The sequence below is a fragment of the Haemaphysalis longicornis genome, unplaced genomic scaffold, assembly GCF_048455015.1.
Source record: "Haemaphysalis longicornis isolate Haplotype H1 unplaced genomic scaffold, Haemaphysalis longicornis Haplotype H1 scaffold_1, whole genome shotgun sequence".
NCBI classification, from domain to species: Eukaryota; Metazoa; Arthropoda; class Arachnida; order Ixodida; family Ixodidae; genus Haemaphysalis; species Haemaphysalis longicornis.
The window spans coordinates 111,720,796-111,744,740 of record NW_027526203.1 but is presented as its reverse complement, the minus strand read 5'-3'; the positions used below and the strand labels follow the sequence as shown (position 1 = coordinate 111,744,740).

The 23,945-nt window shown below is 46.3% G+C and overlaps 1 protein-coding gene across 2 annotated transcripts in view; it reads left to right on the top strand.

Moving 5' to 3' along the window:
- The window catches only part of Hgsnat (Heparan-alpha-glucosaminide N-acetyltransferase), a 131,440-nt gene that overhangs the window by 31,531 nt on the left and 75,964 nt on the right, over window positions 1-23,945 (top strand). The window lies entirely within an intron of this gene.

Below are 23,945 nucleotides of genomic sequence, written 5' to 3'. Positions count from 1 at the left end.
GCGTACCGGTAGTTTACAGACGCCAAACTCTCTGGCGCTGCGCCCGTTGTGTCCAGAGATGTTGATTCATTGCTGAACACGGCGTAGCAGCGGTCTTGTAGCGTCCAATCTGCACACTCGATCCGCTGGTGGTAGCCGGCTTCCTCGAGGCTGGCTTAGAAGCCGGCGTCATGCAGGATTCCTCGGACACCTGCGCGTTGCGTGCAGCCAGTTTTACGGTTCTTGCACTGGCTCGGTTCTTGGCCCACATCCAAGGATTGATTGATTGATTGTAGGGTTTAACGCGCCGACGCAACGCAGGCGATGAGGCGCGCCGTAGAGGAGGGCTCCGGATTAATTTTGACCACCTGGGGATCTTTAACGTGTGCCGAAATCTCGCACACACGGGCGTTTTTGCTTTTCGCCTCCATCAGAAAAGCGGCCGCCGCGGCCGGGAATCGAACCCGCGACCTCGTGCTCAGCAGCGCAACGCCTTAGCCACTGAGCCACCGCGGCGGGTCATCCAAGGATTTCCAAAAGCCGTCGTTACGCAGGGACTGGTGGCCGTGCTACATTGTTTGAGAAAGTTGTCCGGCTTTTTTCACAGCATTTAAGATTTTTTAACACGAAAGTGTTTTATTCCCGGATACACAGATTTCCATGACGTCATATCCGTCACGGAAGTGACGCCAGTTCAACGAAGCAAGCGGCCTGTAAAGGGTGCACCCCTGTACACAGCCTTCTTGCGGGGAAGAAACCTTTAGTACTAAAGAATACGTTACACATAGGGTTGTTTGTTTTGGGGTTTTATATTTTAACACGAAAGTGTTTTTATGCCTAGATACAGCAAGATTTCACTGACGTCATATCCGTCGCGGAAATGACGCCAGTACACCTTTGCCGAAGCGACCCGCCAGCAGGACGTCGCTCCAAGCACACCCACAAGACAGCCGCCGACGCACAAATCATGCTCAGCTGCAGATTTCGCTGCACAATCACTTTCGTGTTTTACCGATTCCTATGACGGAGGAATCAACCACAGTATTTCTTTTAATAGCGGTTTGCGAATACTTCAATTCGAATTAGCCTTATGTGCCGATTCGCGATTTTAATATATATATATATATATATATATATATATACACACACACAAGAGAAGAAAAACTTCGAACAAGGTAAAAGCACGATTGTGGCCTACGTTTCAGCAAAGAGAACTTGCTTTCCTCAGGGCAAGAGAACTCAGGAAAGCAAGTTCTCTTTGCTGAAACGTAGGCCACAATCGTGCTTTTACCTTGTTCGAAGTTTTTCTTCTCTTGTGTTCTCTACCATCTTCAAAGTTCTACTACTCTCTCTCTCTCTCTCTCTCTCTCTCTCTCTCTCTCTATATATATATATATATATATATATATATATATATATATATATATATATATATATATATATATATATATATATATATATATATATATATATATATATATATATATATATATAAAAACTGAGATAGATGTCTCCAAATGAAAGGATTCAAGCTGCGGCAAACACCCGAGTAGAACCCGGACAATCTCCACGCAGCAAGCGCGCAGCATGCTCATGGGCGATCATGGTCAGTTTGGCTGTACCGCTTCTTCCGCTGCTTGATCGTCTCGGTCTCTTTGCCTTTTAAATAAACTCCACTACAATATATGTATTCAGGAAATACGTGTACAACAGTGTTAAACTTGATTAGTTTCTTCTGTTGTGACGTGTTAAAATCTAGTACACGAGCTACAAAAATAACTACTGAGTACCGACAACCCATTGTAAACGCGATTACAACGGAACCGAATCCCCACCCAAATTCCTGCGCCTTTCCAGCCCCTAGCTTCTTTCGCCACTCAATCGTTGAAAATCGAAACGTTGCTTTGAAGCACAGTTGATTAAAAATAACGACCGCAGGAGCACAGTAATAGCACACGCACAGGCGGAGGGACGGCCAAAATTTTTACGTTTAAGCAGCTGAAGATGGGCTGCCGTTCTCAAAATACAACGCCGCCGGAACGCGCTCGAATTCTGCTATGGGCAACAGCTCCTCGTCGAGAAGGCCACGTAACGACGCTGGCAGCCATATCAGTCGATTGCCAGATGGTCCCCCCATCCGCATTCTGTTTAATTTTTTTTTTTCAGTAACGTAGTACAGTCGTCTCTGAAGTTTAACCCTGAATTAAGGTGCTGTTATGCAATGGGTGTTGCTCCAGGTTTTTAAAAGCGGTCGCGCCTGTTATCTGATCGCCTTGGACGCCTGGGGGTCGTTGCGGACGTGGTCAACCTCCAAAGAAACAGAGTAAGCCTGCTGGATAACATGACGATTTTCGGTCGCTTATCTTAATTGGCCTTCAGTAACAATCAACTGCCAAGTCTGGTGGGGATCTCTGCGAGTCTTCGTTTAGTCGGAACTGCGTGCGTGGGCTGTCCTAAGAATGCGCCCCAGCCCGGAGAAGCCATGTCAAGAGAAACGAAAAGTTGGTTTGAAAGGAAGATTCGAAGTTTTTGGCGCCGGAGCTACTTTTATTGTGCAAAGATGTTTGGAGCTCGTTATAAATGAATTTGCAAGTATTCGGCGGTCCATTCGGGTGCCTGTGTTGGGTATTCGTAGAGCCCGGTATTTTTACGTTTCTACTACGGGTGTGAGCGAGATTGTTTCTATTTCGTCGCAACTATATTCAGTTTCACGGCCTGAGGCGTGTCTAGCTATTGTGCGGGGTCATTCCGTATATATCAGGGTGTCGAACCGGAACCGAACCTAACCGAAAACCGGAACTGAACCGGTATTTTTGCCGGAACTGAACCTGAACCCAAACCGTTATTTTTTGAGCACGCTGAACCCGAACCGGAACTGAACCGAAAAAAGAAATAACGGTTACCGGTTCATGCCGAAACGGTTCGACCCTCCGTTGTTGATATTGCACAGTAAATGCAATTCAGGCCTTTATTTCTTTATTTCTTTCACGTACCATCAACTTCGTACCCGCTCGCGCACTTTTCCCTCCAGACAATTGAACGCTATCACTCTCTATGTAACAACAGGGGAAATAAATGAGCACCAATGTACCAATGGTCTGTTGCTGCTGGAAGCGCGAGCGTAGTGCAAGCTGACCAAACGAAATGTCGTTCTCGGCAGCTTGCAGGGGATATAAAACGACTTTGCCCTTCCCTAGCTGCGACTTTATTGGAGCAATCAGGCTGCAGGAGTGCTCCACTGCGCAACACCGAAAGCCCACACCCGGTGTGTGCAAACTTTTTGCATTTCATAATTTGTTTAAAATGTCCGACACTTGCAAAGTCTTAATACTTGACAAGGGGGACCGCAGGAGCTGCTCAGTGGCTAAGGCGTTTGCTGCCGACCACAAGTGGCCTCGATCGCCCTTCCCCACGACCGTCTTTCTGAAATAGATGGAAATCGAGAACGAATGTGTATCGAGAGTTTGATCCACGTTTAATATCACTAGCTTGTTATAATTAAGTCTGCCGGCCTGCAACATAAGCTGCGCCTCGGAGCAGACATATAGCAAGGGGCGTTAAATGCGCCAGTTTTTTTTTTAATGTTTACATGAGAAATAGTAAAAAAGAAAAGACAAATCACGTTGTTTTAAAATATTGTGCTAAAAGTAAAACCGAATAAGTAAAAAAAAACACCAAAACGTGGATATTTCTTTATACTTTTCTTTTCTCTGCCTTTCACAACCAAACGTGTCATCAATGCGAAGGAAGTGAGTTCCGTGGTCCGTTTTTAAGACAGTACAGTGGACAAGCTTCGCTTTTTGCAGATGCAAATAACAACAGATATGTCATGAAAAACTGTTAAGGTGCGCACTTAATCCCTTGGCAACAAACTGCAGACCTCGACCTTGTCTTGGAAGCAGAAACAGTAATAAAGCAGATGACACGTGCAGAAAGGCAGGCCGGTACCTCACACTGTCCCATTCGCCCAGCGATCATCTTTCCTGCCTGTTCTGCAGTTTTGTCTCTTTGAAACCTGCTTTTTTTTCGAAGGTGCACTTGTACTGGCTGCCCAACTCGCTACATTACTTCTACTGCTACTCGTTCCGGGGGGGGGGAGTACTGCTGTGGACGAAATAAAAAGCGCCTACCCAAAAAAGTCCGATCTCATGCTCCGCGCGTTAAATTTCCCTTTCATTTTGAAAGAGCATAATCTGCTATAAGATTCCGCAATGTAGCACACGGAACGATGGCTGGTGGTCAGACGGTACGATGACATACTGATTGTAATGCACACATCCGGCATAGGTATCGCAAAAAGAATTGCAGTGGTCAGAGCAGTAATGCAGTGACTAAGCGTTAACTAAATCTTACATTTGACAAAAATGTGGCTAACACATTCGATAAGTTGACAGCTAATAAATTATTCAGAGTTACCAAATAATCTAATTCATTGGTGGTAATTATGTGCCTACTGTAGGATTTTTTTGTTTTGTTACAAATAAAATGTGCGCCATTGGTATTAAGCACTGATATTTGAACGCGCCAGTGCGCAGCGTAAATTTAAGGCTTCATGGTTAGCGTGATGGGCGATTCCATAGCGACGATAGAGATTTTAACAAAAAAGGAAAGGGCAGAAAATATATCCCACCGTCATATCTCTTGCCGGTGGCTTTATGAATAGTCGCTAGGACAACATAAAGTTTGGGGGAGAAAGTAGGTGGTAAATCGTTGCCACTTCATCTGTTTTTCTAATATCTCGTAATTGTTTAAAGTTTGCTTTGCAATTCCGCAACTGACCTTGGGAAGAGCAGCATTCTGAATTTTTTTTGTATTTTGGTTTTACTGTCGTTTTAAACTACGAAATGTTTTTTTTTTCTAATTTCAGTGATAATTCAACTCAGGTATTTTTCTCGGTTCGACACACTGATATATATATATATATATATATATATATATATATATAGTAGAATCTCGATAAACGGAATTGCCGCTTAAAAACGGAACAGTTGCCTAGAATTTGGTCGGTTTTGTATTCAGATAACGTAAAAAACCTATCGGTAATCGGAACTAAAATTTCCGCATCACTGTGTAAACGGAACCAGAAATGGAACTTCTTTTGAAATCCACTGGCATGAGAATCAGCTTTTTACGGTTCCGGCTGTTTCGTTCTTGTTTTTTTTTTTTTTTTTTTTTCATCCTCCATGCTTTTTTAGCCTTGTTGGCCTCGTAAGCCTCGTCTCGTAAGTGGTTAGCCGGGTTAGCGCAACGAATGCAACATCGCAGTTCTTGTTCCAGTGGTTCGGTCTCGATTCTAGACGCCGAGGCTACAGGGCTAACCTCCTGTCGCCTCGTTCGTGCCATCGTTATGCTATTCATCCTTCATTACCACGTTGCCGTCTTCTAAATTCGGTGGCTCGTAAGCACTCGCGAAGTTGAGGCCTCTAGCCTCCGTCAGTAGGGACTCAAACAAAAATAATTGACGCATTTTGTAGCGCACAGCGACTCATTGTTGCCAAATCAACTTTGTGAATGCTGTGCCTACGCTTCTCGTAATTTTCTTGCTTTCTGAAAACTATCAGCTACAGTCACTTTCTAGTGGTTAGAGTTCCATGAAATGCCCTTAGAAGTGTGTACGCACATAAATTTGCACCTTAGAACATCTCTCTCAGTAAACGGAACTTCTGTTAAACGGGACTAATTTTTCCCGTCCCTTGAAGTTCCGTTTATCGAGAGTCTACTGTGTATATATATATATATATATATATATATATATATATATTATTTGCCCAGGCAAAAGTTGTCTGGATTCCAGAAATTTGAACTACGATGTGTACAGGGCAAATATATAATTTCCCGCAATGGCCGGAACCGATAAACGGTGGCTTAAAAATGGAAAATGGGCGTGTTTTAAATCATTTGTTCCATTTCTTTTTAATTCGCGGACGCAAAATTCTATTATTGTGGAGCTCCTTGGAGCTCCACAATATTGGAGCTCCTTTGTACTTGCAACTTGGAGCTCCTTTGTACTTGCAATATGCGCATATTGCAAGTACAAAGGAGCTCCAATTAACTTCGACATGAATATAATGCGCGAAGCGTTAGTTGCCTTGCAAATGTGTTTTCCTGACAAGTCTTTTAAACGGCACTATGTTTCAGCCACATTTTCCAGTAACACGCGTTCCATGTCACCAAGCGAAGTACGTCGTGTCGTCGTATTTCGCTCGCTGGAACCCAGTAGAGCCGGCATTCCGTCGTAGCCGCTGCCTAACCCAGAGGCTTCGAAAGCCAAACTCGTAAACTGCTGGCGGTTCTCATACATCTGCCTGTTGTTTAGCGCAAAGAAAACTGTGGGTACATTTGAGGCAAAATTTACGTAACTGGCAGCGCCCGCGTTCATTTAGTTAGGCACGCTCGTTGGGTTGGTTTTTACGATAGCAAGCGAAAACGAGTGGCATCATGCAACGGCGGCACGTGGGGAAGGAAAAGCAGGCACAAAAAGAACAGAACTCCCGCTGGCGCTGTTTCAGGCAGGGCGCGCACGAGAACTGCGAAGGCGGGAAATTTGAATTGCACTGTGTGGTAGCAGTGAGCGGATAACGGCGCTACAGCCCATTATGGTGAATCACTGCGCTGCACTTCCGACAGCTTTCACATTGAGTGAAAAGGCTTTAATTTTCTTTTTTCTTTCATTTTATTTTATTTTATTTTGTAAGTTGTCGAGTGCAACGTCTCGGACGGTTGCCGTGGAGGCGGCACTTTTGGGGTCAAATGGGGGCGAATGGCGGCATAATTTAGGCATGCAACCTGAATGCGCATTCGGAGGAAACGCTGTCTCGTGGAAACCACTGGTGACACATATGTGACTTGGGGCTCAAGGCCTGTTGTGATGGAAGAAATTGCCCGCACGTACTGAATTCAGTTAGCCTTATACAGCCCCATATGATGCGCACCTTATGAGGCGTCGACCTATACGTATACCTGCGTGGAGCATGCGTAATTGAGTGTAAGTGGGCTTTGTAAGCGGAGTGAGTGATGAGTGCGTGCGTGATAATCACTGTGGCTCCTCGAAAATAGCTTGCCTAGAAGCCCCCGCCCATGTAAAGGGGTCGAAGCTCATTGTCATTCGTTTGTGTACGCGGTGTGACCTAAATACTTCATGCGTCATTTAGGGGCGCCGGGAGAAAATGCTGTTCTGGCACATCGGAGGAGTCCTGTGTGTCTGGAAGCTTCATTTGACACGTACAAGAGTGCTGTCAGGCGCCTCATTTTCCCGTCGATACTTTCGCCTATGTCACGTTACATCAAATTTGGCATGTGCCCATGTCACCTGGTGTGTAACCTACATTCAAGTTTAGGCTCCGACGCAAATAGCAGCGCACAGAATTTCGCACAGACGCATCTGCAATTTCCTTTTCGGTGTCGTGCTGCGCTCGTCGATCGGGCCCAATTTTTCAGCTTGAAAAACAAATCCGAGCTCCAGCGTCATTACGGGAGAAGCACACGCTATCAACCAGGCTGTTAAACACTACGAACTAACGAACTAAAACACCCAATGCAGCCATATACACAGACTCCTTTCGCCTTGTCTCTACTTTTAAGCAAGCCTCAGAGGAATCTAGTCTCTACAAATTCACTCGGACTAAAATCATCTGCTGTGTTCCTGTTGTAGTATCAGCGAAGAAGAACGCTACTGCTGCCCATTGAAGCATTGCTGACGTTACCTGTGTTCCGTATACCGTGACCTGAATCATTTCTTAATAAGAAACTTCGTTAACATCGGTAGCAAGAATGGCATGCGCAAGTGTATAACAAGCTTCACGCGATAAGGAACACACGACAGAAAACGAAAATGCACACAGCAGTTGCACTTTGCCAACTTGGGATTAGACGCACTCATACGGAACACTCTCATATCTCTTAAATAGCACACAGACCAATTTGCACAAAATTTGGAGGAAGCTTTCTATCCTACACGTTTTAGTCAATACGACGCAGAAAGGCGCGGACGTGTTCCGGAACTCTACGCGCATCACATTCCAGCATATCCGGCTCGCATTCCAGCATATCCGGCCCAACAGCCACGTTCGCACTTGTGTTTCCTACTTTTAACTTAAAGTAAGTCTTCAGACGTACTATCACGCATAATATGCGATGCTTTCACAGCCAAAACATTGTCACTATCATGTATCATCATGGCCATCTTCGCTTTTTATTAAGGGCAAGTGCACGCGGGCAATGGAGCGGAAAATGATAGGTGTAACATTAAGGGACAAGAAGAGAGCGGAGTGGGTCAGGGAACAAACGAGGGTTAAGGACATACTAGTAGAAATTAAAAAGAAGAAATGGACGTGGGCAGGGCATGTAATGCGAAGGAAAGATAACCGTTGGCCATTAAGGGTAACAGAGTGGATGCCTAGAGAAGGCAAGCGTTGCAGGGGGCGGCAGAAAGTTAGATGGGCAGATGAGATCAAGATGTTTGCAGGGATAAATGGGTCATAGTTGGCACAGGACCGGGGTAATTGGAGATTAATGGGAGAGGCCTTTGCCCTGCAGTGGGCGTAGTGGTGATGATGATGGTGATGATGGTGATGGCGGTGGTGATGATGATGATGGCACCCGCATAGTGTAGAGATTTCGTCCCATAAATCTTTCAGCTTCAGTATGGCGGTAAATGGTCGCACAGTAATCTTGGCGCTCTTTGGCCCTAGATGCCCTTGCGCCATTAACACGCGCACTTGCGCGTGTTAATGCGAGGAGAAAACAACAAACTGGGGACTGAAATGTATGTGTGTTTGATATCGTATTGCATGCGATGCAGTGCAGTCTGAACCGTAATTCACACTTCCTGCATGGTGCCATGCAGTGAGGGGCACCGGGGGCCGGACAGTTGGTCGAACGCCGTTTTGTCGAACTCCGTTTTGTCGAACCCTTTTTATCAAACGCCGTTTCATTGAACGCCGTTTTATCGACGGACGTTTTGTCGAAGCCGTTTTATCGTAAATGTTTTTTCAATCTTTTCAGTTAACAAAATTTGCAGTACAGATTTTGGTTTCCACCATGCTATGTTTCCACAAATGCTTGTCTCCATAGCCGGTCTTTATATTTAGCAAAATTCGTAGTGTTTATACTGGCTGCGTTTTTATTTATTGCGTGCTTTTTGATTTTCTGATGCGCAAATTTGTCTCGATCGAATCCACAATTTTTTTTGTTCTTTTCTTTGCGCAGGTGCAATAGCTATAACTAATCACCTTATTTTTCCAGTTCTTCCTCTGATCCGCCGCATATATCACGGCATCGTAGGGTATAGGCTGGAATGCCGTGATAAGCTTCGTACCTTTTTTTAAAGACGATAGTCTTTCTTGGGCTACTTAAACGCAGAAATTTGTCTATGTCTGTCTGTCTGTCTGTCTGTGTGTGTGTGGCTCGATTCAGCCACCCGGCCAAAGTGAAACAGAAGCTGCGCAATAGTCTTATGTCCCTGTCACACGGGCACTTTCAATCGCGATTGAGTCGATCCGGATCGAGCTCAATCCGGATCGGGCCGCTGCTACACGGCAGTTTCAATCGCGATCGAGCTCGATCCCGCTCGAACTCAATCCTTGTTTCTCAATTGCGATCGAGGCTTCCAAGCGCGATCGAACCAAAGCGGCGATACTCTCGTCCCCGCTGAGTAATGGCACAGAATGTGACAACTTCAACTAACGCCACAAATTGTCAAATAACTTGACCCAAAAAAGCGCGAGGTAATATTTACATAGTTACGTATACTACGTATACCTACGACCGCGCGAAGTTACCAGACGCCGGCCGCAAGTACATTGTTAGCGCCATCTGCCGTACACAAGTGCAACCGGTGCAACTTCTCGATCGCGATTGAAACGGGCCGTGTAGCAGCGGCAGTATGCCGAGCGCGCTTGAAAACTCGATCGCGATTCACTTTAATCGCGATTGAAAGTGCCCGTGTGACAGGGGTATTATGTACCCACAGACAAATCTAAACGTCCAAGTCTGGTGTTAATGTTCATACTTGTCAACATTGTTGAACAAGAACAAGACATTACGCAAATATAAGGCAGAAAACCAATACATTAGTGATATTTGCAGTGTTCCTTTATTAAAAAAATTCAGGGATGCTTGGTTTTTGCGATAGCAAATAAAATAATACATCAGCTGCAGAAAAACGTCGCCTGCTGTTGCACACGCTACCTGGCAGCATTTAAAAATATCAAACGGCAACAGCAATGAAAGGTTCCACTAGGTGGGTTTCGCGTTCCGCTTGGAACGCTCGTGGAGTAGCACAACGTGGTTCTATAAACATTGTAGTAGGGTGCCTCGTTTTACGCGCGTCTCCACCGTATGGAAGCGCTGGCATCGCCGGGCACCCGACTTGGAGCAGTGGAACGCGGTAAATTTGGATTGACTTGAGCAAACCGCTAGCGTGTTATCCTGGGAGAGACAACGCGGGAGAGGAACAGCATGAGAGGTGAGCGGGAAAGAGAAGGGAGGCATTTACTTGCCAAAGGCGCCAGTCGAGTATCGTCTTTCGTCGACATTTGCAACGAAAGGAGGAGATACGCAGCCATTTTTTTAATCACCGCTTTTGTGTCAGTACGTAATTCTAATTATTTTGTCAAGTCCGTTGTACATAAGACGCTTCTTGGCGCTTGTGGGTCCAATGTCAAAAATCCAGCTGGAAAGCTAGCAAGTCTTTTCCGATTCTGCATTCCTAATTCTTTATCGGCATGGAGTGTAATGGCTAAGAGGTTACCAAGTCTTGTCCTGCTGTTCTCAACGCCTTGCTTAGAATAATGAGAAAAAAATATTTTACAAAGTTTTTCACCATACTGGAGGTTGCTTCGTTATTACCTGGCCTCTTTGCACCTCAGCCGGTCACGCGTTTTCAGCCCACAAGCTTCCATTTTTTATTTATTTTTCTATTTTAAATTTCTGTTCATGGTGCTGTCGACGCCGTACGCCTGGGTCAGGACTTCGCTCCCCTCCTGTTCTTGCGACCTTGTTTTCTCCAACTGGATTTTGGTTCCATTTATTCTACCATTTCAACACGTTTTTGGTGCTGGAGGAGGGAGCTAAGAAGGTTCCAGATGTACCGCACAGTTGCGCCCTCTGAATAAATAATTCTGCTAAAAAGCTTTGGTCACGCGCGATTTTCCTTGGAGCAGTTCGGCGTATAGCGGGGAAGACGGCAGCAGAACACAATCAGTGCTCATGGACTTACCAGTGACCACCTGGTCGGAGCAACCCTCCCCCCCCTCCTGCCCTAGTCCTCTCATATAGCACTAACCGTTTCGATGTTCTGGGCAGGATATTTTTTCATGACGTAAGGCAACCACATGAGCCCCGGATGCATGAACTCGACGAGAAAGGGTCGAGTCGACTGGCGGGTTCAGGTATACCTCGACCCCTCCGGAGTTTATACGAACCCCGGCCAAAGAGTTGAGGTGAGGGGAGCGGAAAGGTTCCCGGAAAAGGAGCTGCCGCATTTTCACCATTCTAGCACGGGCCCTTTTTTGATGAAAGGTAGCCTTGATAGTTGTGCGCGCGTTACAATCGGGCTCAAAAAAGAAATAGGCTTCGAAGCGGCCAGCAGAATTGCCATGCGGAACGAACATGAAGTCCCCACAAAATCCACCTCAATCCAGCGAAAACAATCCGTCAACACAACGTGAAAAAATTTCGGCGCACTTATTCCTCAATGGCATACGTACCGCATACCTTCGTCAGCTGTTGCACATTTTTTCTTGTGCTGCTGCAATTAGCCCGTCACGCCTAGAATTATGAAGATAAAAGCACTTGAAATGGCAAACAACTTCAATGTTCCCCGCAATAAATTTATTCCTAGCTAGCAGCAGCCGGATATAAGCAATTTTATGTAGCACAATACAGTTTTGGCTTCCACAGTTGCATACGCCAAATAAAATCTCCTTCTCCTAGGTACGTGGTGTCATGTCTTTTTAATCCGCGCGGTAGAGTCAGTGTCAAATTATCTTTTTGGGAATTTTCCTGCGCGACCTTACCCCCGCGTCACTATTGGGGGCGCGTTGGAATCGCGCAAAGACGGTATTCTGCTCCTCGCGGCATGCCGACTCAGCCCGACGAATGATTCAACCAGTGTTGTACGCATTCCTCTAAAGCAGGAACGAAAGCTCGTTCCTCGTTCCTTCCCAATTTTGAAACGAGTTCCCGTTACAAGTTCCTTTATTGCGAAAGGAACGCGTTCCAGTTCCACTTCGAACATTGGAACGTGTCGTTACATTAACGTTACATTTCATTTTTAAAAATTAAGATACGGTGTCGGATAATCCTGAGGCGAAATAACGTGAGAAAATGAAAACTCACATCGAACTACGTATATTATACGAATATGAATACCGCCGGCAGCAGATTATCTGGAGATACAAAGAATGCAAAGAAAGGCTCCTATACGATTTTTTTTTTTTCAGGGAGCACCGGGCAAGCTCCAGACATGTCTAACTGCGATTTTGGTGCTCGTGTATTGTAGGTGCAACACATGTGACACTTCCCACTTCGGTCTTACAAATGCGCAGTAAGGTTACTGCGCTTCAGATAAGCAAATAGAAAGTTACTCACACGCAGGAACGCAATAAAAGGCGTTGCATTAAAAAACCACGTCGAAAGGAACAATGCATAAGCCTTTAATGAATGGTGATTTAATATTACAGTTTATTTAAAATACCTTACAGGCCCCTTTGCAGGGAATTTAGTAAGGGGGTTATAAAAGTGAAGCTTTGCAGATCATACAGCACAAATTTGCGAGTAAAAAAACACAGCAGAACAAGTAATGACTGCGAGGTTCGCAATCGAAGTTTAGGTCGGAAGATGTAACAAAAAAAATAAAAGCGAACAGCGTAGTCACACACGAAATCTACGCACAAGAATTACAAAGTATACCGAACACAATCAGGGTAGAAGATAAAGGAAACTACCATACATAGCCAACTATGTGGACGCGACGCACGAATCAGTTGCGGTGGTTAGAAATACGCATAAGGGAAAAGCACAGGAAATAACACGGAGCCTAATCACGTGCGTAAAAACATTTACACTATAAAATTATAGTCGGACACAAAGTGCGACACTATAAAGTAAAAGAAACAACCACAAATAAAAAAAAAGTAATGTGAAAACGAGAAAACACGTGCCGTGTTACAGAAACGACATATTCTGTGGTTCTTCAAGCAGAAAAAAGTTAAGTACATAACAAAATTACAGGATATGGCACAAGAGAACAAAATGTAGAATGAATGAAAAAATGTGAAAACAATTAGTAAAGAAAATGCCCGAATGAATAGTCGCAACTAAGTAGTCTCTTGTTTGAACTCAGCAAGAGTTGCAACTCGATGATGAAGTCAGACAGACGAAGACGTTTTTTCGTCAACACTGCGTTGGCAGCGTTGAAAAGCCGTTTACGGAAGATCTTGAGGGTACTGACGTGTTGTACTTGAAGAAAATTTGGTTCAGTCTCTCGAAGTTCTTCATTTGCGACAGCGGGTAGTCAACTGGTACAAGCAGGTACCGCGACAGCTCATCCTGTGCCTCGGCAAAGGAAAAGAAATCGTCGGGAGCGGACGAGGTGGCAAAATCTGCGCTGGATGGCTCGGTCACCGCAGCCTTTATGTCGTTGGCCGCCTTGTCTCACATAGAAATGTGTTGGGTCCAGGATAGCTTAAACCTTGGGATTAAGCAACTGGTGACAAGCTCGCGGTTTCCTTTGAGGGGTCCAAACCTGCAATCCCGAACAATTCCCGGTGACCCTTCGAATGACCTCACAGCGAGAGCAACTCCCTCGACAACAACGCACCCGCGGCTCACGCGTCTAATGCGGTAATTACCCCTGACAATATACGGTGGTTTGACATGGTACCTGCAACGCCGCGTGGACGTAGAAACCTTTCCCCGGCAGGGAACAATTCCATCGGCCAGACGCGCATCCTGGCCTCCCCGGACAAACCATGAAAGGTGAAAAGAATTCTCGCGGCTGCGCTATTCACCCGTCGAACGCCGCGTAAGCTCAACCGGCATGAAAGCAAGCACAAGCGGCGGTCCGCTGCGTGGTCATTCTTCTGCCTTTGGCCTTCGAGGAAGCACGTTCCGCTGAAGGGTCCCATCTTATTGCCCATCTTATAGGAAGAGAAACACAGCAGCGACATCTGGATTTTCGTACTCGAGCATTGGCATCAAAAACAGCCAATTTCTAGGAATGTAACGTGTGCAGAAGGAACGGCGTTCCTGCCGTTCCTCCAAAAACCTAACGAGTTACCGTTACAGTTCCACCGACCCTTAATGGAACGGTGGCGTTCCTTCGTTCCTCCCAAAAGGAACTAGTTCCAGGAACGCCGTTACTTGGAACGCCGTTACGTACAACACTGGATTCAACCAACCCCCTGCCTCCGGGTCGACTGGATTCGCCACGACGGCTTTCCGACCCATACCGTCCGCATATACATGGGGAGGTTGAGTCCAAGAAAACTGTTTATTTCGACTCAACACGCCCTCGTCGGGCCAATGTAGACGGGGTTATGGTCAGAGTATGAATCCCGCGAAAACCACGTGACTAGAAAAATTAGGCGACGACAAGACCCACTCCGGATCACGTGATGGTGAACGCTGGCGCAAGTATATATACATTAGCCAATACCAACATAAATACACCGATACGCACTCAAGGAATACTGCGCACGCGCTAATATAGCAGCACATGTTGTAATATAAAAAAAATAGAAACGCGTGAGAGCTATCGATGGACACAAACAATTTCAAAAATTACTAATAAAACAACAAGGTGTTCGGAAACAACCAAAAGGCGGGTAAGACATGTCAACATATGAAGGCAGGTTCTTTCATGTAATGCTTACGGTTAGTGCGGTTGCGCTTCTACCGTTTGGTGAGGCTGCGGCGAGCTTCCCATATGTGGAGCAGGTGAGAGTCTGCCGCAGGGGTTTCTACAGCAGAGACTGAAATTATTAGCCTATCTAAGGCCTATCGAAATAAAATTTGGATCTGAGAAAATTGAACTTGCAAACGAAGTGAGGACATTAGGGGTAATTTTCAATCAAAATTTAACTTGGGATGCACATTTGGAACGGGTTGCTGTAAACCTGGCTAGGGCTTGTGGCGTACTTTCCAGGTTCAGGCAGGTAATGCCACCGAAAGTGAAGCTTTGCATTTACAACGCAATTTTCTCTTCACATTTAAGTTATTGCAACCTTGTTTGGAGGGATGCACCTCAAACACATATTCACAGGTTGTTTTTATTCCAGAAAAGAGCAATTCGACATATTGCGAACGTTGCATATAGGGACCACACGAAAGAGCTGTTTGCTGCCTTCAATGTTGTTCCTGTCACGCAAATGTATAGATACCTGTTAATTACAAAATATAACAAATACCTAAATCTTAACAACAATTGATTCTTCAAATTATGCAATCTCAGGACACCCGCACAAGTCCGTTATGATATGAGACAAAAAGAGAATTGGCTTGTACCCTTTTGCAGAACAAACCACGGCATGCACCGAATAGAGTATGCTATGCCTGTTTTTTTAAACTACCTAGAAAACACGAACGTTAATACAAATACTCGTTCTAAGCGTAAGTGGAAAGAATATTTTATCAAATTCTCATTGACTGTGTCCTAAATTGCCGACACTCGTACATTTATAATATGCCGACGTGTATGTACTGTTCATTTGCTCATTTTTGTCGCACATGTGTTTGTATGTATCCACCGTTTTATTTTCGATTGTATTCTTGTTCTTGCATACCCGCACATCAAGTTTGTGTTTTAGGACAAACCAAAATATATCATGTTTTAAATCTGTGCTAAGTGTATGTTATGAAAGTGTACGACGAGCTTTCCTCTCGTTGTTTCCGATGACAATTGTGGGGCAGAAACCCCGTCAAGCTTCTTTTTGTGGCTTTGTGTTTCTGTCCTGGCATTGTTTTTATGAATGTAAAAAGAATGCTGAATAAACTGAATTGAATTGAACTACTGTTCCTAGTATCTGCCATTTTATTTTAAAAACTTTTGCGATTTATTGCGCTCGTTCTAAATAATTCTGGCCAATTCTATTTCTCGTGCAGTTTTTGGATTATTTGCTCTTAAAAGTGTGCTCACCCGCATTTTTATGGCCGTCAGTGTGCTCCAAAACTGCTCCGAAACTATAGCCCCTAAATTTCTCCAAACCTGCTCCAAAATGGGATTTTTGCTAGGGGTGTGCGAATATCAAATTTTTCGAATACGAATATGTAGCCTCGAATATCGAATCGAATATCGAATAATTAAGGGGGGACGTGGCTTTCAAGATCAACTTTTTATTTCTTTGTGTATTTTGATGACAATTGGCACAGCAACTAAAAGTGCTTGTGTGATAGCACCATAAACATTTCAAAGTAATATTTCGAAAACTTTTTTATTTATAAAATTTTCTCTGTTCACCTTGTACCCAGCTTGATCGGCCAATAAAACATGGTAGAAAACTTGTTTGAAGGGCTTTGCGTTCCCAAATGAATGGACGAGGTTGTGACAGTCCGATTTTTTTTATTAAAACACATTTTTTTTAGTTCTCAGTTTTTCAGAGGTGAATGTACAAAAGGCATATAGACTATGAACGACTACTTGAATAAAATATTCATAAAAAGTAAACCTGAAAAACCCAGAGTGTCACGACCGCAGCTGTTCATCAAGGAATGTAACGCAAATAATGGAATCAAAATATACTTGGTGGTCACGAAGACGTACGCGGAAAAAAAAAAACGTTTTGAGAAAATGGCTTCCGAGATTGCAACATAGATATCATTCATGAAAAGTCGCCAGGGTTGTAGCATTTCGTGTCGTTTTGAACACGGGGCTTCTGGGATGCCTTGCTTTGAAATAGGAGTGCCGTTTGCAGCCTTTATTTTTCCATAAAACATCATTTTCAGCTCCTCTGTGAAGAGTATACTATACATAGCCTAGTTTGCGGACCAAACGGGGGGATATAGCTTTCAATACAAAGAAGGTTAGCTGGTTGCCTGTATTGCACTGGACAACTTCCCTCTGCAGTCTTGTGACCATAGCAACAAGTGAAGCACTCTTTTTTTTAACTTAAATTTGAAAACAGAGTTTTGACTTCTTTTATGCTGTAATTATAACCTTGCCTGGAGCAGCAACTTCGTACTCGTACGCGCAGGTGTTCATTGCCAAAAGTTTACATACCACAAGGATACAAACGAGCTTGGTATAATGTTCTGTGTAACCGCAACTTCAATGCATGCACATTTTTTTAGTACTCTTGACATTCACGGAATCCAATATTCCTCGCAGCACAACCAATATGCACTAAACTATAGATGTATGCATTGGTCATAATAATTTCCCTTAAAAATTCAATTTGTTAAATGCTACGACAGTAAGGCACATTTTTAACGTCTTCAACACGTTTTTATTCCCAACTCAGACTTGTTTGCTTGATTACTCGAAGTTCACGGGAAACGTTGGTCAAGAAAGCGATATGGCTCGCCCGCATCGCGGCGCTCGTATACAGCAACATGTCATACTTTGGTTATTCCTGAAATGGTCCTTCAGGTCGCTTTTAAGAGTAAATATAACGACACAGGAATTAATTACAACTACTGGCGTTCAATCGTACCCGGTTGCGCAGTCAGGCGATGCTCCAACACTGTGGCGCGCACGGCGTAGCCACAGCTCTTGACGCGTCGGCCATTTGAGCGTGTAAGCATCGCAAATCAGACGAAAAGTTCATTTCGCGAACCGCTATCACAAGTGCGCACACCGCGTTTCACCCTCCGCGGTGAAGTCACGCGCACCACGAACCATTCGATCCTCGCAACTTCCCGTAATCTGGCTTGCTATCTCAGGCATTCCCATCTAGATATGTCCGCGTTGAATACCAGAGCAGATAAAATGACTATACAGAACCTTGGGCGAGCGAAGAAGCGAAAATGAACTCTGAAACGCGCACTACGCAGTTCAGGCGGCCACCATCTTATTGCCGCGGCGACGCCCAATCAGGAGGGCCGTTTCAGCGCGCCGACCGGAGGACCATTCGCGCTTCAGAATCTATTTCTGGCTTCATTTGTGCGTGTTTATTTCTCTGCCACTCGTGCGTCTGTGAATGGATGAAGATAAAAGAGATGGCCGGGAGCGGAAAGAGGATCGCTTGGCCGATCCAATGGTACCAAAATGGCCGCGCCCAGTGGCACCATTGCGGACTATGATTGCGGAGATACAGCGCGCCGAAAATTGCTGTTTCTTCACCCTTTTCCGCTGACATTTTGTCACCGCGCCTAGCAAAAGTATTTTTTTTTTCACTTTGTGATGTTTTTCGGAGGGAAAACTTTGCAAACGCACAGGATAGAAAACATAAACCGAATATGTTGCTTTCAAAAAAAAAAAAAAAATTACGACGTTTTAATCCTTTTTTCCGCAGTTGAAAACCCGGTTCCCCCTATTAAACTAAGCAATCTAAATATTCGATAATAGCCGATTGTTCGAACCCTTTCGAATATTCGAAATGCTTCGAATACATAGTTTTCGAAGCGAATACGAGTATAACATATTTAATATTCGAGTAATATTCGAATTTTTCGAATATTCGCACACTTCTAATTTTTGCTGCTCCCGTGCCTGCTCCAAAAAGCTAGACCCTGCTTCCACCCCTGAATACGCGATGAAGCACGGGCGGGGGTGTTTGAGAACACGGGCATACACAGCTTACAGGAAACAGGACGAAACTTGTGCATGCTGCGGCAGGGATAGGGAAACTGTAGAGCATGTTGTCGTTGACCGCGCAGAGATACGACCGCGGCGAAACGATGGGGAAGCGACGTTGATGGAGGCTTTGGTATTTGGTGTGAGGGGGAGCCTCAACTTCAGGGCCATAGAGGTGACGAAGAGGCGGCTGGAGTGGTGGTGGAAGAAAAGTAGGCAAGAGAGTGGGACGTAGGAAGAGTAATATAACGAATTAGAATTGATCACAGAGGGGGGGGGGGGGGGGGTAAACAGGTGTGCAAGGGCAGGAAGGGGGGTAGCGATGTGTGTTTAAAACCGGGGGGAGGTGGCTAACCTATTAGGTTAGTGAAGGGTAGGGCAAATAGGTAGAATAACACAGGCAAGTCGGTTGGTGACAACCGACGTCCCTGATAAAAAAGGAGGGCCTCTAATCATAATAGTCATCATCATCATCATCGAAACAGGCTACGGCAGATGTCTTGGTCACCGATCGCTCAAGCCGCAGTTAAGTTCCACATGCGAGAAAGGGGATGGTAGCGTGGTGAAAAGTCGTGTTAGGGAGTGTGATTCGCAGTTGCACAGATAGCGGCGATAAAATATCTCCCCCGAAGCGATAAAATATCACCCGAGCCCACCCGAGCAACGCAAGCCGGTTGCGGGCAGTTGGGGACGCCCCTCTTCTAAAACACGCCGCGCGTGAGCGCCTTGCGTTTGGGTTCCCCTAACGTCTTGAGGGGGGGGGGGGGGGGGGGGGCAACGCCGGCTTCCCCTATTCTGAAACTCTGCGGGAGCGACACAAAGAACGCAAGCTCCTCTTGGGGCCAGCTTTGGGGCGCCCGCTATTTCGGCAAACGTGCGCGCTGAACCCAACCCAAAACCTCAAGGACGGCTTGGGCTCTGCGCATGCGCAGTACGGCTCCCCAAGCGGCCGCTTGGGGAACCCACAACGTTGGGGCCCCCTATTCTATAACTCTCGCAGTAGGCCGTTCGCCTGCTATATATCCTTGCCCCGTGGTCATATGCGGTGTTGTCAGCTGGCCGCGTGTCCGGCGAATGAATGCTGGCGGTATACTGTACACTCGCATATACGGCCGCAACCTTACTGGCGCAAGAACCGGTAGTTCAGAAATAAAATTACGGTTACGCTTTTGTAGGGCCGCAACTCCTGTGCCCAAGGATCGATAATTCAGAAGAGGCATTGGGGCTACAGTGAACAATATCTTGCAGTCAATGACTGTTGTGTGTCGGTTAATGACTGTTGTGCCGACACGCAAGGGAGTACTGTAAGGGAGACGTAACGAAGGCAACTATTGCGCAGCTCTCTTCACCCCCTTTTTTTTAGTAACAGGGCGGCCGCTCTTGCTATATGGGCAAGAACTTTTCGGGCGTTGTATCTTCGCAAACACATGGCTGGTGTGCTACATTTTCTCTCGCAGATAAGCGTTTTCACGTAGCTGCACGCACGCGATCTGCCTATTTGCTCGGAAGCGGCTGTCTGCTGTCCATTGTCTCTGTGTGATTTTCGGCTCGTTGTTGCTGGCAGATGTGGGCAATCTGTGAACGCCCAAAGCAATCAATGTTTGTTCGCAAAAGTTGCCCACTGCAAATGGTCGCGAGTGCCCCCACCGACCAACCTACTTTCGCACGCACGTGCGAGGGAAATTGTTCTAATCTGCATAGAACGCACACGCGTGTTCATGGAAACATTGTTACTATTATGAACGCGGACTTGGATAGGAAACAAATTGGTAAGCGCGCAGCCCCGTTGCACATAAACTATTTGTGAAAGTACGCACGTCACCGCGTCGTTGCGCTTTAGTGGTAGTCGCTGGTGCATGGAGGTAGGGAATGGTGTCTTAATATGAGCTTATGCCTTAAAGAGCAGAAGTGAACATTTTTCCAGTCTTAGCTGGTTGCTGTAGCTCGCCTCAGCCATGCCATTTAAGTGGCATAAATGTACTTAGTAATGCACGTCATTCTGTGCCTCGTACTCGCCGCCTACACGCCCCCCCAGAGGTCTCGGTAACGCACATGCATCGCCGCAGTCAATATTCATGAATGCGAAAGCGCATCCAACGAATTTTAAACGCGATAGCCTTTCTTGGGCTGCCTCAACACGGAAATTTTTGTCGCCCGTCTGTCACTCGAACCTCCAAGAAATTTTACTGGTAGGCCTGATCACCAGTGGGTTACTGGCCCACAGCGAGAGCTTTCTTGGTGGGACCGATCACGTCCTGTCAAAAAGCTAATGCAGTTCCCCATAGACCGGTTGGTCGACCGAAAATCTACAAGATGTCTGGAAACCGGGCTTCCATTATTTGTCAAAACGGTTACTTGACAATCGCGGAAAAGGAACGGTTCTAGATAAGAGACTACACGCATCGATCATGAAGGAGTATAGTATAGTATACCTTTATCTCGTAAACTACGCATCCGTATACGCTTATATCAGCTCCATTCGAATCAGACGCGATTCCCTGCCACTCCTGGAGCATGGCGCCCTGCACCAAAGCGCTCGATTCGCCGCTGCAGGAATGGTGCCGTGCACCGCGTCCCTCGATTGCTCATGGTGCAGCCGCGGTGCAGAGAACTGCTGCACCTGCTACGCAGGAGGTGCAGCGAGTCGGTGCCATGAGCGCGCGCCGTAGTTGAACTGGACTGGACTGGAAAATATTTTATTCACATCGATCCTGCAGTAGGCGGGGGGTTTGTTAGGACCCCCGTCCCGACGCGGCCCGTCGTCGCAATAGGTGCAGGCCCCTTTCCGGAGTCCGGGCTTTTCGAGTGCGGTGAAGACCCGCTGGATGGCCCACTCTTGCTTCGTCTTGCCTCTCGATTCGATGGCTTCCTGTAGTTGTGCCGGGTACTCTCCGAAGCTGGCGCCTTCTGCGTCGGTGGCGCAGTACCATATGATGTGCCGCCGGCTGGCCGGTCCCCTTTTGCATATCTCGCATAGGCTGCTTGTGTACTCCTCTGGGTACATGCGTTGTAGTGCCGCCGGTGACGTGACCGACGCCGTCTGTAGCCTTCTGAGAATCGTCGCCTCTTCCCGGGGGGTATTCTCTTCTGGACAGTCGCTCGTTCTTTAGTGCTTCGCCGTAGCCTCGGGCCCTGTCTTTGGTCTCTGTCCACCATCCACTCGGGGCGGCTTTCCACTCTGGGGGCGCGGTGTGTTAGTGCGCGCGCCTCCCTGTGGGCCGTCTCGTTGTGGTTCGGTGCGTGCGACAAGCATTCGCCCGCGTGCGCCGGAATCCACCTGAATTCCAGCCTACGGTCTTCTCGGGTACCCGACTTCTTGATGATCTTGATGGCTTTGCTGCTTACGCGTCCTTTCGCCAGGTTTCGGATGGCTTCTTGGGAGTCGCTTCGGTCATTGCCAGCGCTATGGCGATTTCCTCGGCCTCCGTGGCGTTCTCGCAGCTGCGCTCGCTGCCGTGGCTATTCTTCCCGTTCTTACGAATGATCGTGACCGCGACGTATCTGCCTTGGCCGTAGTCCGACGTGTCGATGCCCTCCACCTTTCTCAATGGTATTCTGGGCATACGTTCTTCGGTATGGGGCTGACGCGTATGTTTGCGCACGTTTCTGCGTCGAGTTCTTGCAGTTGCCTTCCCGAGGTTCGGTGTCCTTGACCCAGTGTCTCGAGAATGGTTCTGCCTGTCGTGGTTGACGATAGCCGCTTTCGCTGCGCCTCCAGTTGCGCCTCGATAAGCTCGTCTACCGTGTTGTGGGTGCCTATAGTTGCAGCAGTCTTCTTGTACTCGTTGACTCGATCAAGCCCAGCGCTCGATTGTGCATCCTTCGTATCATTATGTCCATTTTGGCCTTTTTGGTCTGCGTCCACTTGTGGTACGCGGCCGTGTAGGCGACGTGGCTGACTGCGAAGGACTGCACCAGTCTGGACAACCCCTCCTCACGCATGCCCGTCTTCTTGGTTGACACTCGCTGTATCTGTAGCATCGTGCTTGCCGCCTTGGCTGCCAGCTTTCTCATGAGGTTCTCCTTGTTGCCTTTGCCATTGATGAGTATGTCCAACACACTGATCTCCTGCACTTCGGGGATTCGTTGGCCCGTCTTTGTGATTAGTTCTAGGCGGTCACATTCTCTCGGAGGCGGTGGTTGTTTGCACGGCTTGCGGGGGGAGTACGTCAGGAGCTCTGACTTGGCCGGTGAGCACTGTAAGCCCGTCCCTTCGTGGCTGTTCTCGATGGCCGTGATCGCCTTCTGGCCCCTTTCAGATAAGATGGAACAAAGCATGGCTGGTCGACCTCTTCAATTCGCTTGAAATTTTTTTACCTCATTCCCGCATGTATGTAATGTGCGGATTCACAAATATGTCCGGCGGAAAAAATTTTGGCCGACTGAAAAAAAATTTGGAACCCACCCACGTGAACTCCGGCCGCTACCTGCCCATGCGCCGCGGCCAAGTTTGGCGACGTCTATCAAAAATATATTAATCAGGCGGGAATGGTAATTTTTATACGTAATCTGCGCCTGGTGTACAATTTGCCCCCAAAATATCGTTAGCTAGAAAAACATATATTTTTTGTAATAAATGTCCAAATCTTGCTCAGAGCGCATTTGTTCTGTACTTTGCGGGCCAGTATTATCGTAAGTAATAGAGCTAGAGCGTTCAAATTTGAGTGAGGGCTGCTCCTGGCAAGCGCAAATAAGGGCTGTAAATATCGTGTCTGTGCACACACCACGGTTAAAAAGTAATTGGCGCACAAGTGTGCAGAAAAAACCAGAACACTCAGAGTTCAGAGGCTTATTAAAAAAAAAAAAAAACACTTCTTCGATTTTGCTGAAATTCTCCCCAGATGTTAACCGGTGAATGTACTTCAATGATCAATAAAAACATGTTGCATCATTTTGTTCCTGACGCGCCTACAGCGCGAGAAAAAAGCCTGGTCGGCCAGGCCTTCACAAGATCCTGAGACACGAAACAGTGAGAGCAACTTCCAGTGAATGTGCAGAAATTTAATAATTTTTTTGTACCAAAGGCAAACGATTACTTATTGATAGTATTAGAGAATTCAGAAGCGAAACAGAAATTTTTATGTGAATTTTGGAACGAAAATAAACAATCTGCGCACCTCTAAACGTGTACTCTTCGAAGAAAAAACGGAGGAACTCCAGATTCACGCGCATTAAAAAAAAAAACGCTTTTTCGAGTTTTATGAAGCTTTCCACAGATATTTTCCTCCTAATT